The 14,139-nt window shown below is 37.7% G+C and overlaps 1 protein-coding gene and 1 long non-coding RNA gene across 2 annotated transcripts in view; both read right to left on the bottom strand.

The window, feature by feature from the left end:
* LOC134744835 (uncharacterized) overlaps window positions 1–14,139 on the bottom strand; it is a 332,603-nt gene that overhangs the window by 24,253 nt on the left and 294,211 nt on the right. The window lies entirely within an intron of this gene.
* Window positions 13,875–14,139, bottom strand: part of LOC134744859 (uncharacterized) — a 54,859-nt gene continuing 54,594 nt past the window's right edge. The window contains exon 3 of the long non-coding RNA XR_010128125.1: window positions 13,875–13,893. This is a non-coding gene — a long non-coding RNA (uncharacterized LOC134744859). The remainder of the gene's footprint in view (window positions 13,894–14,139) is intronic.

Raw genomic sequence — 14,139 nt, 5'->3', positions numbered from 1 at the left:
CAATATAATTAAATGATTTGAAAATTAAAATATAATTTATAGTTTTCGTGCAAATAGAAATAAAAAAATCTTTAAAAACACACTCGGTATGTTTTCTGTATAAGGTTTTTCTTTATAGAAAAAAGTAAAGTAACGAACGGTATACAATTAAAAAGAGAAATTAAATGTACGAGTTGCCGCGAACGTGCCTAATACTTATTCGGGTACAAGACAATAAGCATTAATTTTATTCAATATTCTTCAAAGCACATTCTTCAAGATGTATTACAATGTTGAAAGTTAAGATCATCGTTTTGATAAAGGGGCCCACTGACTATCAGTCCGCCGGACGATATCGGCCTGTCAGTTAGAACAAAAATTTGACAGTTCCGAACAACTGACAAGCCGATATCGTCCGGCGGACTGATAGTCAGTGGGCCCCTTAAGAGAAACGGGGGTGGAACCGGGTCTTGTGGTCGAGCCGCGTCATGCTGAAGACGCCGGGTTGATTTCGGTTTCAGCCACCGGAGGGCTTGGTCACTTTTTATTTAGTATATGACATCTATTTCAGTTTATTATATACTATAGTGACTACTTAAAATACACAAATTAAAAAAACCGGCCAAGTGCGAGTCGGACTCGCGCACGAAGGGTTCCGTACCATTACGGAAAAAAACAGCAAAAAAATCACGTTCGTTGTATGGGAGCCCCATTTAAATATTTATATTATTCTGTTTTTAGTATTTGTTGTTATAGCGGCAACAGAAATACATCATCTGTGGAAATTTCAACTGTCTGGTTATCACGGTTCATGAGATACAGCCTGGTGAGAGACAGACAGACGGACAGACGGACAGCGGAGTCTTAGTAATAGGGTCCCGTTTTTACCCTTTGGGTACGGAACCCTAAAAAGTAATAAAATATTTGATTTAAATAGAATACAATACAATAGAATAGAATATTTATTTGCTTGAATACGTAACAATATCAGATCATTCATTTGAGATCATTTGTTCACTAGTCTGTGTGGAAAGAGAATAGTCGTGGAATGTATTGGGCCCCAATACATTCCACGACTTCTAGACCGCGGGCCAGGAACAGATTTCATGACCAATCGCCTCCCGGGCGAAAACTCGTATAGTGGTTAACGGATATGTATGATGAACCCTCGTGAACGTCAGCTGCCGCTCCGTTGGTGGGTTGACGAATGGCAGCAAATAAAGTCTATAATTTTTTTTTTGTCATCGCCTCCCGCTTGATACTTTGTCAGATGATAGTTCAGATGCTATTGTAAATAAACAAAATCGTCAGCCGATTGTATCGCTGTGGAAAGACCGTCAGCTGGTCACATGAACATGTAAAAAAGAAAATTATTTTCAGTCATCGGCGTCATCGCCTCCCGTTTGATACTTTGTTAAATGATAGTTTAGATGCTATTGTTAATAAAACAAATCGTCAGCCGGTTGTATCGCGGTGGAAAGACCGTGTTACGCGCTTCGGTGGCTGCCATTCCTCAACCCACCAACGGAGCGGCAGCTGACGTTCACGAGGGTTCATCATACATAGCCGTTTACCGCTATACGAGTTTTCGCCCGGGAGGCGATGACCGACGAAATTTGCGCCTGGCTCGCGGTCCATTCTCTTTCCGAACAGATTCTAGTTGGAAGAGAAGACAATTTAAAAAGTGCCAGTATTTTTCTAAATTGTATACACAAAACCAGCTAGTTCACTAAATAACAGTGCATTTGTTATGCATATTGTTGTTATTTTATATTTACATTTGTCAAACTACAAAGATTAATTCATGTGGATGTTGTACAGAGTAGAATTAAATAGAGTAGTCCATTTCTCAATAATGGTATACTAGTGAGTCACGCGCCAAAGTCACGACAATTCTGGACAATTCAGTAGGTATCTTGGAACTTTCGGTTTGTCGCTTGGCTTTTAGCAAAATTCCTGGACTTAGGTAGTTCTTTAGGATAAGCCTGGGAAACCGCTGACAAATAAAAGTATCAGCTTTCAGCAGGTTCCAGCTTCAATCGCGCATACGTCAGTCTTTTGTGGTGCACTTGCCGCGATCGTTGCAGAGGCCATCTGGCCGAAAAGTGTCGTGTTTCGGATGCTCCGGGGTAAATTGCCGAACCACTGAGACACAAGAACACACCCAAGAGCACCACGGAGCCAAGTCGTTCTGTGGCCTTAATAATGTTTAATTGTTAAAAATGGGCCTTATCGCATGATTCAAACGAAAATAAATAAATAAATCATCTTCCTCGCGTTATCCCGGCATTTTGCCAAGGCTAATGGGAGCCTGGGGTCCGCTTGACAACTAATCCCAAGAATTGGCGTAGGCACTAGTTTTTGCGAAAGCGACTGCCATCTGATCTTCCAACCCAGAGGGGAAAGTAAGCCTTGTTGGGATTAAGTCCGGTTTCCTCACGATGTTTTCCTTCACCCAAAAGCGACTGGTAAATATTAAATGATATTTCGTTCATAAGTTCCGAAAAACTCATTGGTACGAGCTGGGGTTTGAACTCGCGACCTCCGGATTGCAAGTCGCACGCTCTTACCGTTAGGCCACAAGCGAAAATAAATAAATAAAGTTCAAAATTAAAAAGTCTATTCTAAAAACCTGTGATACCTTACTGTGATTGTCCTTAAATACTACGACGTTGCGGAAGAGACATTTTTCACCGGCGGCGTAACGTACGAGTATAAAAACTTATGAATAAACAAATGAATGACATCGTCATTTGTTTACGTCCTGTATGTTTACCTCGCACCTTTCCCTTACGTTTTGATAAAGGTTTTATCTAGGGACATACTTAAATTTGGGCAATGTAAATGTAAATAAGTAGAGTCCGCGCCTTTCTAAGTTTGTAGGTATACCAAACGTTAGCCTTAACGATTGTTAGAATATTGGCTACCCCAAGATTTGACTATGATACATAGTACGTAGGAGGCAAACGAGCAGACGCATCCCTGATGTTACAAGTGCGTTGCCGGCCTTTATACTCTCTCTGCTTCTCTCTCTGTGGGGCTCTTTTCTTGATGGTCGTATCTGTTCAGCAATATCCCGGGGACAGTTGTAAAAATCGTCTCTCGTAGTTATATCACGTGCCCACGAGGAACCCGAGCGATTTTAACAGCCCAGCAGATATTCCTGATCATATTTGAAGACTAAAATGTCCTAAAAACTTTTTTGGAATTCGAATAGTTTCAGTTAAAACCAGTAGAAAAATATCTTTTTATTGTTACTTAGTGCAAAACGCCTTTTTAATGGCAATGTTGCGACTATGGGACCTAGTCCAAATATCCTTCTTGATAGATGTCAAAAAGTGACAAGTAACAATTTGCAAAAACTAAAAAATTTTTAAGTACTTATTACCTAACAGTTTTACAAATAGCATTTTCATTTATATTTTATTTCACAAATACAAAAGATCTAAAAAATATATATTTATTTATTTTTGGCGAAATTGACCTAAACTCATCTCACAATATGAGTTATATTGTTAATATATTGTTCTCATAAAATGTAATATTATAAAAAAAATCCTTCTTTTTTCCTTAGGAATGCGTGGTTAAAATATCTCGGGTTCCTCAGGGCACTGTATATTATATAGGTACTCGTATTTCTGGGTTAAGCTTTAGATATACTAGATATAGAGGGCAACATCATTATCAGTGAACACTACGTTCACAGCTCCATAATCCTTTGTAAGAAATCGTACTCGCGGGTGAGAACTCATTTTTCACCCCAAGATGTATATGAGCGTATAAAAGGGCGTGAATAATTTGTATCGTCATTTATTCGTGTCTTGTAGCTGTTTCGTCTTCACACACTTCATAAAGTTATCACTCCGTCTTCCGGGACCACAAAATAGAATATAAATAATTTATTCGTTGGCACACACAAATAGAGAATAATACAAAACAGAGAAACATAAAAAAGAAAAAGTGCCACGAAATGGTCTCACCACAGCTAGTGCAACCTAGTTGAAACGTCGGAAAAAAGGTAATATAATGAAATTTAATCGCGTTAGACCCGCTAAAAACATTAATTATGTGTACAAAACGCGAGTTTAGTGTTTATCACTTACTGCTTTGAAATCCATAAATGCGAAAATCTGTCTGTCTGTCTGTGTGTGTTCCCTCTTCACGCTTAAACCGCTGAATCGATTTAGATGAAATTTGGCATAGAGATAGGTTGAGTCCCTGAGAAGGACATAGGATAGTTTTTATCCCGAAAATCATCCCTTAAGAAAGTAAAAAGCGGGGTGGAATAGAGATAATTAACGAAGTGCCTGCTGATTTGTGTGCATAATATGCTCAAATTTAGATTGCTATGAATTTTTTCCAGGCGCTATTCTTACTCTAGCTGCGGTTACTACGCCCACGCAGACGAAGTCGCGGGCAAATGCTAGTAAAATATATAATTGCATGAAGTATGACAGATTGTCTATCAGAAAAAGGGGAAATAAGTGTATGAGGGAAAACTAAACAAAATAGCACATTTATGAGTCTCCAATATGATGAATTTTAATTTGTAAAAATAAACCAATGCACTACGTTTTGTACTATTAAAAATGTTTAGAGAGTTACAAATGTTCCTTCAAAAATACTATGTACTTAATACTTTACTAAAGTACTAATACTTTAAGGTGTACATGAGAGGATGAATTTGTAAAGAACACAGCAAAACTCAGTTACACAGAACAGTCGTAAAACGACCAAAGGGGGTATTTGGTCAATGTTGCTGTAAAATTGCAACTACTTTTTAAAATGCGACCTCAAAATCTATGCGTTTGCTTCTTACGAGTCCCCGGCAAGCTCGGCCGAATTGCACCTTCCCATACAAACGTAGTTCCGCTCTCATTTTAAAACTACGTGTTGGATTGTAATGAAATTTTGCACATACAATGAAATGAGGTATATCTAGGTCTGAAATTAGTTTATATAGCTCCAGTTTATAAAACAAACGAAATAGATCAAAAACAATTTTGTATGAAAAACTTAAATTCGCTGTATTTTTTAACTATCGTGTCTGAAGCTACATAAACTAATTACAGACATAGATATACCTTATCCTATTGTAAGTACAAAGTTTCAGAGCCATCTAGCTAGTCGTTTTAAAATGAGAGCGGAACCGAGTTTGCTGGAGACCCTTAAGTTGTCGCTCTTAACTTTAGGCACACTTTATGTACACTTTTTTTTTTATTTATTTATCTCAATGTACATTACAACAATTTTCTTATAATTATATTCCTCGCCAAACTGCGATTGCAGTTTGTTGGCGAGATAGCGCTCATTTTTACATTTTAAACATTTATGCACTTAAAAAACTACTTAAACTTAAACTAAACTTAAACTTAGATACTATCCGAAAAGCGAACATGCATGGCGATAGTTTATGATGGCTATTAAAAAAAAGATATATTATTTTATCATTTTGTTTAATTGTCACTACACCTTTTAAACTATTTTAACAACTAATTAAGGTATATTCAAATATAGTTTACAGTTTTAATATTAGGGTATCTTTTCCAATAACGTTTTTTTTAACTAATTTTTAAATTTAGCCATACTACATTTATTTTCTTCCCTTAGGTAGTTAATTTAGGTACCTATGTGGAATATCTCTTTATTAGGCCACATGGCACCGACTACCTACTTAACGTTTACTTTATAAACACTCAAACCACCTGTGGAGACCATAAACGTGTAATCCCACTGATAAGTTTTACTTCCAACATTTCCTGGTACCATAAAAGTGAATCAAGTGGCGATGAAACTTTCGCCATTCACATTCGCCGTCTTTAAATGGCGCAAAGTAAAAATCTGTCGTTTAATGGTGCCAGCTAGGGTTATGGCGAAAACTTCAGGTGCTGAATATTAAAAATTGTCGTAAAACTTGTTGAATGTGGACGTCTTTTAATCATTATCATGTTAGACTTTGAGACCTGAACCTATGTGTGGTAACTAGATTTACTTAGTAGTAGTAGTAAATCACTTTATTGTACAAAAAAAAAAAAAAAAACATGAAATTTATATAACTTAGGTAGGTTAGTTAGTAAAGTTTTAATTCTTAAATTTCTTTTTTAGATATTTATGAATGTTATATGTGACGTTTTCAACCAAAAGGTACCACACTGTCGCTTGTCGATAAGCTATATGGAAATAGCGCCTTACTGACATGCGACAATAAGTACCCTTTTGGTTGAAAATGGCACATATTTGTATTATACCTAAGGTCCTTGACAAAATACTTTAATTTAACTTTGTTTTTGGGATACAAAGAAAGGCTCCAATTCGTCCAATCAATCTGTCACTTAAGTACAAAAGCATCAGATGGATTAGGTAGATAACTAGCTAACCGAACATCCATTTAAGTATCTAGAGGCTTAAGGCCGTTCCATCGGTTTGCCGCTGTCTTTGTCACATTTCGCAAGAAAGAACGGGAAAGAACATACGCGCCAAGTGTCAATTTTGATCGAATTTTGTCGGTTTTTATTTATTTTAAAAACGTTACGTAAAAAAATTATCGTTATCGAAATTCTAAAGCTATGAAATTAATATTTATGTTAAGATTGTTTTTTCTTCTTTTTTTGTTTATAGTGTCACATAATAAATAACCGAGTAAAGTTGGATTAAAAGTCCGAGTTAGAAGTTACTTTGGGAATTAATTGTATCGAGCGAAGTGTCATAGTTCGTGTATCGGAAGCTATGTTGTTAAAGATAATATAGTCAAGAACTACATATATTTTTTCCACGTCTACGAATATCAACGCCTCTTAGAAAAACATGATCATATAAGGAGAATTTTCGCCTCCTGGCTCAGGGAACCGCCTTAACCAAGATGAGAATCGTTGATATAAAACGCCAATCGGAACTTAAATAATGTCACCAAATAAGTAATAGTACAGTCGCCATCAGATATATCTGAGCGGTCAAGGGGCTCACAAATAACTGAACACGCCTCTATTGTCACGGCGTTAGAGCGCGTGTTCAGATATTGTGAACACCTTTGCCGCTTCGATATATCTGATGGCGACTGTACTGCCGTACAGAAAGGAAACTTCCTACAAGACCGAAGTTTGACAGCGATACAGGGACGAATCATGCTGTCCCTTTATTATGTATGGTACTATCCCTTTCGGCTATTTAGGGGTGTCAAAATTCAGGGTATTATCTTATCTGTGGTCGTACACGCAAAGGGACGGTTTGTGCCAACCCTAATAATTGCTCGGAGCAATGCTGAACCGAACGGAGCCGAAAAAGCCCGAACGCTCTAGTTTCCTACCCCATAATGTATGGATATAGTCACATGACTTTTTGTAGCATCTGTTAGCTCGATATCTTTTTACTATTCGCTTGGCATTTGTTGATTGCCATCCTGGTTGAGCCTTGGAATATAAAAAAACAGCTTTATAAGCAACTAGCGACCCGCTTTGGCTTCGCACGGGTTGTTCAACTAATTTACACAAAACCTTTACAATTTATACATATAAACCTTCCTCTTGAATTACTCTATCTATTAAAAACCGCATCAAAATCCGTTGCGTAGTTTTAAAGTATACAATAGGGACAGACGGACGAACAGACAGCGGAAAGAGACTTTGTTTTATACTATGTAGTGAAGCAGTTATTCTTAACCAACTACAATGTCCACATGCCTCAATGTCCACAAAACATCCCAAACATCCCTTTATTAAGTAAATATGTTTATTGCACAACAGCAAGGTCCCAACGATTAAACATGAATGGCCGTAATTGTACGGTCCCGAAATGCGGTTGGTTTCCATTATCGCTGGCAAGGGATTATCGAATCCAATCCGAAAGGTATGCGGGGAAAATAGACAGGAGACATTTATTTGGGACAATGAATCTTCTTTCTTCTTTCTCCTCGCCACTTCCCGTTACGCGGGGTCGGCTTTCTTAATCTTGAGGCGCCACTTGCTCCGCTGATAAGCGTCGTCGGGAGTTAGGCCGAGCTCGTGTCTCTCTGGACATTCGTCATCCAGGTAGTCAGCGGCCTACCTCTCCCTCTTTCATGCACAACCTTGGAAAGGCACTTTTTCACGACATTCGACTTCGGATCTACGGATTACATGGCCGTACCATCTTAGCCGTGACTCGGTTAGTTGAGGACAATGAATAAATATAAAAATATATAAACAAAGCACACACCATGATCTTATCCAGATTAAATGTAAGGTCCTTGCTCTGCTCCTAAACCGTTAGCAGGTCCAATACCAAATATTACATATGAAATACGAAAGCATTTGTGCCCATGCCTTTCGGTGAGGCTTCGCTCGCGCATCACACTCACTCGGGTGTAAATCTTTTCTTCCTAGCGTTTCTCCCGAGAGGCCTACGTGGTATCAGGACCCTGGGGTCTGCCTTGCAACTAATTAGCACAGGCACTATTGTTAACAAAAGCGACTGCAATGCCATCAGTGCCATCTGACCTTTCAACCCAGGGGAAACTAGACCTTCGGTCCGGTTTTCTCACGATGTTTTCCTTTACCGAAAAGAGACTGGTAAATAGCAAATGTATCGTACATGAGTTTCGAAAAACTCATTTAATGCAAGCCGAGGTTTGAACTCGCGACCTCCGAATTGAATGTCACACGCTCTTACAGCTAAGGCTGCCAACGCGCGCACTATAAAACGAGTGAACACGAATAAAAGCGGCATTTCATTCTTTGATATCTGACGGTAAAAAGGGATTAGGTCGCGGTTTAGCCCGAAAAGGGTTAATCATTGTAATCGTGGAACCTTATAAAACCTTATGAATACGTTATTTGCGTTTACATAGAAAAGACATCTGAAAGTTAACACAACCTTCAATTAGAGGATTTTGACATTTAGATGGCACAGAAGAGAATGACGAGGAAGGTCGTTTTTAGGGTTCCGTATACAAAGGGTAAAAACGGGACCCTATTACTAAGATTCCGCTGTCCGTCCGTCTGTCACCGGGTTGTATCTCATGGACCGTGATAGCTAGACAGTTGAAATTTTCACAGATGATGTCTGTTGCCGCTATAACAGCATTTTTGCCGTTTTTTGCGTAATTGTACGGAACCCTTCGTGCACGACTTGGCCGGTTTTTTAATACCACGTTGGTGGCAATCAAGCATACGGCGCGCCTAATGATAAGCAGTCCCCATGCGCGTTGTCGACTCTTTAAAAACTTGTACACCCCTTTTCTTTCTGTTCTTAAAACCCCATATGATTAGCCATTGAAAACATTACACAAATATTAACACGCCAATAATCGAAAACAAAAAACAATAATTGACGGTTAAATTATGATAATCATGCAAGGTTAATTGGGTAGTAAACTGGCCACTCAAACTGTCATATTATTATCTACGATATAAAATATAGCTTAGTTAATTTTGTGATGATAATTATTCTGTATATATATAGGTAGCAAAGATAGATATAACTCCGTAATAAATGGATACAGTCTAAGGAAAAAACGTGCCTCGAAAATCACGAAAATTTGATTCTCGATCAGATGGCGCCACTAGTTTTGGCCTACACTCGTATAGAGGGCGTTGACTGTTTCGTTTGTTATTTATAATTTTAACGCATACCAGTGAAAGAACCTGGGTCAAAATCATATAAAAATAATTAATGCAAATAAAAAAAATCATTTACCCATATTTAAATACATTTTATCTTATTTTTATAAATATTTATTTTTAGTTTTAAAGTGTGTCGACAAATGGCAGTGAATTTACTGGGGTTACAAAATTTACTATGACAGTACCGCTCTAGTATAAGTTACTCTATGATATATAGTGATAGATGTAAGCATTAACATAGCTATAAGTACATACTAACACAAGCTATGATTCTGTGAAAGTTACTCGAAATAAAAATTATTTATTCATTTTATTTATTTTAGTGATATTTTGAAAGTATGAAGAAGCAACTAAATCAATCATGTCATGCCACTCATGCGTAAGTACAGTATCGATTTCAGCCTATTTTTTACCCAGAAAATATTACCCCAAGCATAGAAAAAGTGGTACATACTTTAGAATAGTGTATTATAGGTAAATAACGTAGAAAATTCGCGGTATAAATCAGGAAACCGCTACATTAGGCTTTCGATACGACCACTGTAAGTTATAGCGGTTCGACTGAAGAAGAGATTACTTGAAATAGATTGCACATTATTGATTATTGATTGCACGTACGAGTATATTAACGACTTTAAAGCTAACAACATGTATTTTTTCTATTTCAGTATTTGTATATAATAATATATCGTTGTCTGAGTACCCACAACACAAGCCTCCTTGAGCTGTTTTTGGGGTTTAGTCAATTTGTGTAAGAATGTCCTATAATATTAATTATTTATTTTATATCATGTATCTTTAAATAACTAATTATATAGGTTTGTAGGGCTTTTTTTTAAATTTAAGTACAATTTGGTTGAAAACATAGACAATACGCGGTATTATTGCAAAAGTATTGTTGTTGGGTTTTATGTACCTATAACCTATTCTACTTTTGACGTGCAAAAAAATAATATCAAATTTAATAATTCTTATTGAAATTCTACCGGTCAATATATAATGCAAAGGGATGTAATATCTGTAGCCACTGTAGTAGGCCGAGCACATGACTACCCGTCTTTTACTAACTGTATGAATTAAAGAGGGATGGGTAGTCTATGTCGCGGCGAGATAGTCTCGCGCCAATCATGTGCTAGCCCGGTAGGTACGAAGTATTATGACAAGTCTTTTATATTTAGTAGATGCGACGATTAGATGAGACAAAATTTTGTGGATTTTTTTGCTATACGAATACAATGGATTGGTAGAATTACGCGTTTTTTGTGGAATTGTATGGGAGTTAGCCTTGTCCTCTTCCTTATACTCCTCGTCCCAAAGCGGTAAACCGCTTAAGGCATTGTCTCTTTCATTGGTTTTTCTCAGTCCCGTACGACGGATCATTTTGAATTTTCCGTGGATTCCGGTAGCGAAACATTCAGGATCTTTCAGATCGCGTCATCTCATATGCACTGTCTAGTGGGCAAGCTATAGAGTAAGTCAATATTTGAACCAATCCAAGGACCCGGTTGAAGGAAAACCGACTTGTTAACTTGCCGGAAAACTATACTCAACAGCTGGCATGTCCCTTTTGAAAACATATATAATAACAAGGTCCATAACTACAATGTCCACAATAGCATCCAGTAATTAGAACACGGATACGTCATTACCAAACTTAAATGGAGCTGGGCGGGACATGTTGCCAGACAGTGATGGCAGGTGGGCCAAAATGTTAACGGAATGGTGGCCGCTTTCAGACGAAAGGAGTGCCTGGCGTCCGTTGGCTCGTTGGGTGGACGACATTCGGAAGACTGCGGGTCACTTCTGGATGAGATTGGCTCAGAACCGGGATAAGTGGCGTACGCGAGGAGAGGCCTATGCTCAGCAGTGGGTGATAGAAGGCTGATATGATGATATGATGATGATGATGAATTAGAACATATGCAAATGTCAAATACGTACTAAAATACGAACTTTTTATGCAGACTATGAAAATCTGTCTGTAATAGCTTTTACGAAACTGAAATATTGTATGTAATAGTCAGTCTTCAAAATTTGCAGGCCATCTCGGTCGTAAAATACTTAAATAATTTTAACGGTTGTTCAAACCTTAACTGGCATGTTTAAGTTTTCTTACTGTAGGTATATTTCTTTTAACAAAAACTTAATGGTTATTACGTATACCGTTTACAGCGAAACTCATTGGTGCATACGATAGGACAGGTGCACTTCGAAATCACTGCCTTTTGGTATTCCTTGTGCTAGCTTTTTAGAACTTTGTTAAATTCACCTTTAATTCATGAAATAATACTATGAAAACGGATTATATCGCGTATATTGAATTTATAATACATCCCGACGTTTCGAACCCTTTACAGCGTTCGTGGTCAACGGGAGTCACCTGTTCTACGGGAGTAACTATCGCGGTAACCGAAGACAATATCACCTTTAATTCATTCGTAAATAGTACATATTAACGAGGAAATTCGAAGACCCGAACGGCTGCGAGTCGATGGACCGATGAACATTTCAGGTACATATTTAAATGTTACAAGTGCGACGTGCTGCAGATATTAAAAATTGTTAAATTTACCCCAATGCACCTCACATGCGAATTAAAGCTTGTTCATATTTGTGAGCACCTAGACCGCTCTGATATATCTGATATTAGTAAATTATATTACAAACAACTGTTATTTGTATATGCGATGTTCGATATGTTTTCTGAAAGTACGCGTTACGTATTTTTAAGATTTTATGTATCATTACTCGAAACAGGCCCTCCGAGTTTCTTGCGCCGATATCTTCTCGAGATTGTGGTGCAGGCAGGGTTAGAGCCCCAACGTATATTGTTGAATCAGCAAAGTACGTTGAATTGTCAAGTTGGTGACATAGGTGCCAGGATATTCTCCCACCTAAAAGTGGTCGAAGTTACCCCAATGTACCTCACTTTCTTGTAGCTGTGAAATTCAGTGCAAACTTCACATAAAGCTGCGAGTTGCTAGTGCGGTAGTGTGCTCCGACTTCGACAAATAAACTTGTGCTATTCCTCACGATGGACTGTTGGAAACTTGATGAAAAGCCTCGGCTAATCAAACATAAAACAATTTTCTTTACAAATAAAGCAGGACGTTTGAAGAAACTTTAATCCGACTACTTAAGTATTTTTTAAAACACAAAAATATGTTTCTTTAGATGTTTGTTCCTCCATCAGGCTATTAATTAATAGGTAAGCGGATTTCGACGAAATTTGGCACATGGATAGTTTATAAGCTGAAAAAATACTGGATATACCGAAGGCAAATAAAAACTACAACACCAAATATCAAATACCTACTCGCCCACGAAATACTTTTTAGTATTTGTTGTTATAGCGGCAACAGAAATACATCATCTGTGAAAATTTCAACTGTCTAGCTATCACGGTTCATGAGATACAGCCTGGTGACAGACGGACAGACAGACAGACAGACAGCGGAGTCTTAGTAATGTTTCTACTTAAAATAAAAACAAATTTAAGTATGTTCTGTAAATAATTTAATTTGTTCTAATACTTCTAACAGTGTCTATAAATCTGTTCGAGAAGAAGAAAATAATCATTAGTAGGTAAATAGTGTAAATACATGCATTGTTTGCAGACAGAAATACTCGTACCATCACAAACGGCATTACTGTGCCATAAACAATGCCAACAACAGTCCGAATCAGGTTAGGATGCAGACGGCATTACCATAAGCCTGGACCATTTACTATCTCCAGCGCGCGGTGCAAACTACAAGACATGAGAGACTCCAACTACGCCTACAACTAATTCCATTTCAATGAGGACTACCGTTTTTGTGCTCACCAGGTGGCGCTACTGTAGATGTAGGTCCAGAAAAACAGATCTCAAAATTCTTCTATGCTTATTTTTATAAAATCAATACGTTCTACACAAAAGTAATTTAACGTCTAAATGTGCCATTTTTTCAACATGTTTAATTTTGCATATATTTTAGTTTGCACTTTTTTTAAACCACTTACATTTATTGAGCTATATCTATTGTTTACCATGATTAATCAAAGATGGACAAAGATTTACCACAAATTATGAATAAGGAGTGAAAATCTTCTGTTAACATACTTAGCTATTTCGGTTACTTTACTACAGTTTGTAATCTGAATGAGACGAATGATGTGGTGAATGCGTTTGGAGGAGTATTAGACGTTGTGCTGGTGCGAGGCCATTCCGACGGAGTAAAGGTTAGTGAGATAGATGGCGGGGGTATGGTACCTCATCGGGACGCGTACCATCCTCCGCTCGAAATAGATGTGCCTCTTAAAGTGTCCGACAATAGCCCTCTGTTTTCTGAACCTAGCAATGTTGACTCCAGCCATGACTGGAACTTTGCCAGAGGAGACTACGTCCTTTTATATAAATTATTTTCTGAAGTATCGTGGAAGGAAGTTCTTGGCAGTCATGATGTTAATACTGCTGTTGAGACCTTTTACGAAGTTGTTCACAGTGTCCTCGATAGGAGCATACCTAGAAAGCTGAGATCTAACAAACCTAGCAGACGCTATCCAGTCTGGTTCACTTCGGATA

The sequence above is a fragment of the Cydia strobilella genome, chromosome 10 (assembly GCF_947568885.1).
Source record: "Cydia strobilella chromosome 10, ilCydStro3.1, whole genome shotgun sequence".
Classification (NCBI taxonomy): Eukaryota; Metazoa; Arthropoda; class Insecta; order Lepidoptera; family Tortricidae; genus Cydia; species Cydia strobilella.
Note: the sequence above shows the minus strand (reverse complement) of the source record. Positions and strands in the feature narration are given on the sequence as shown.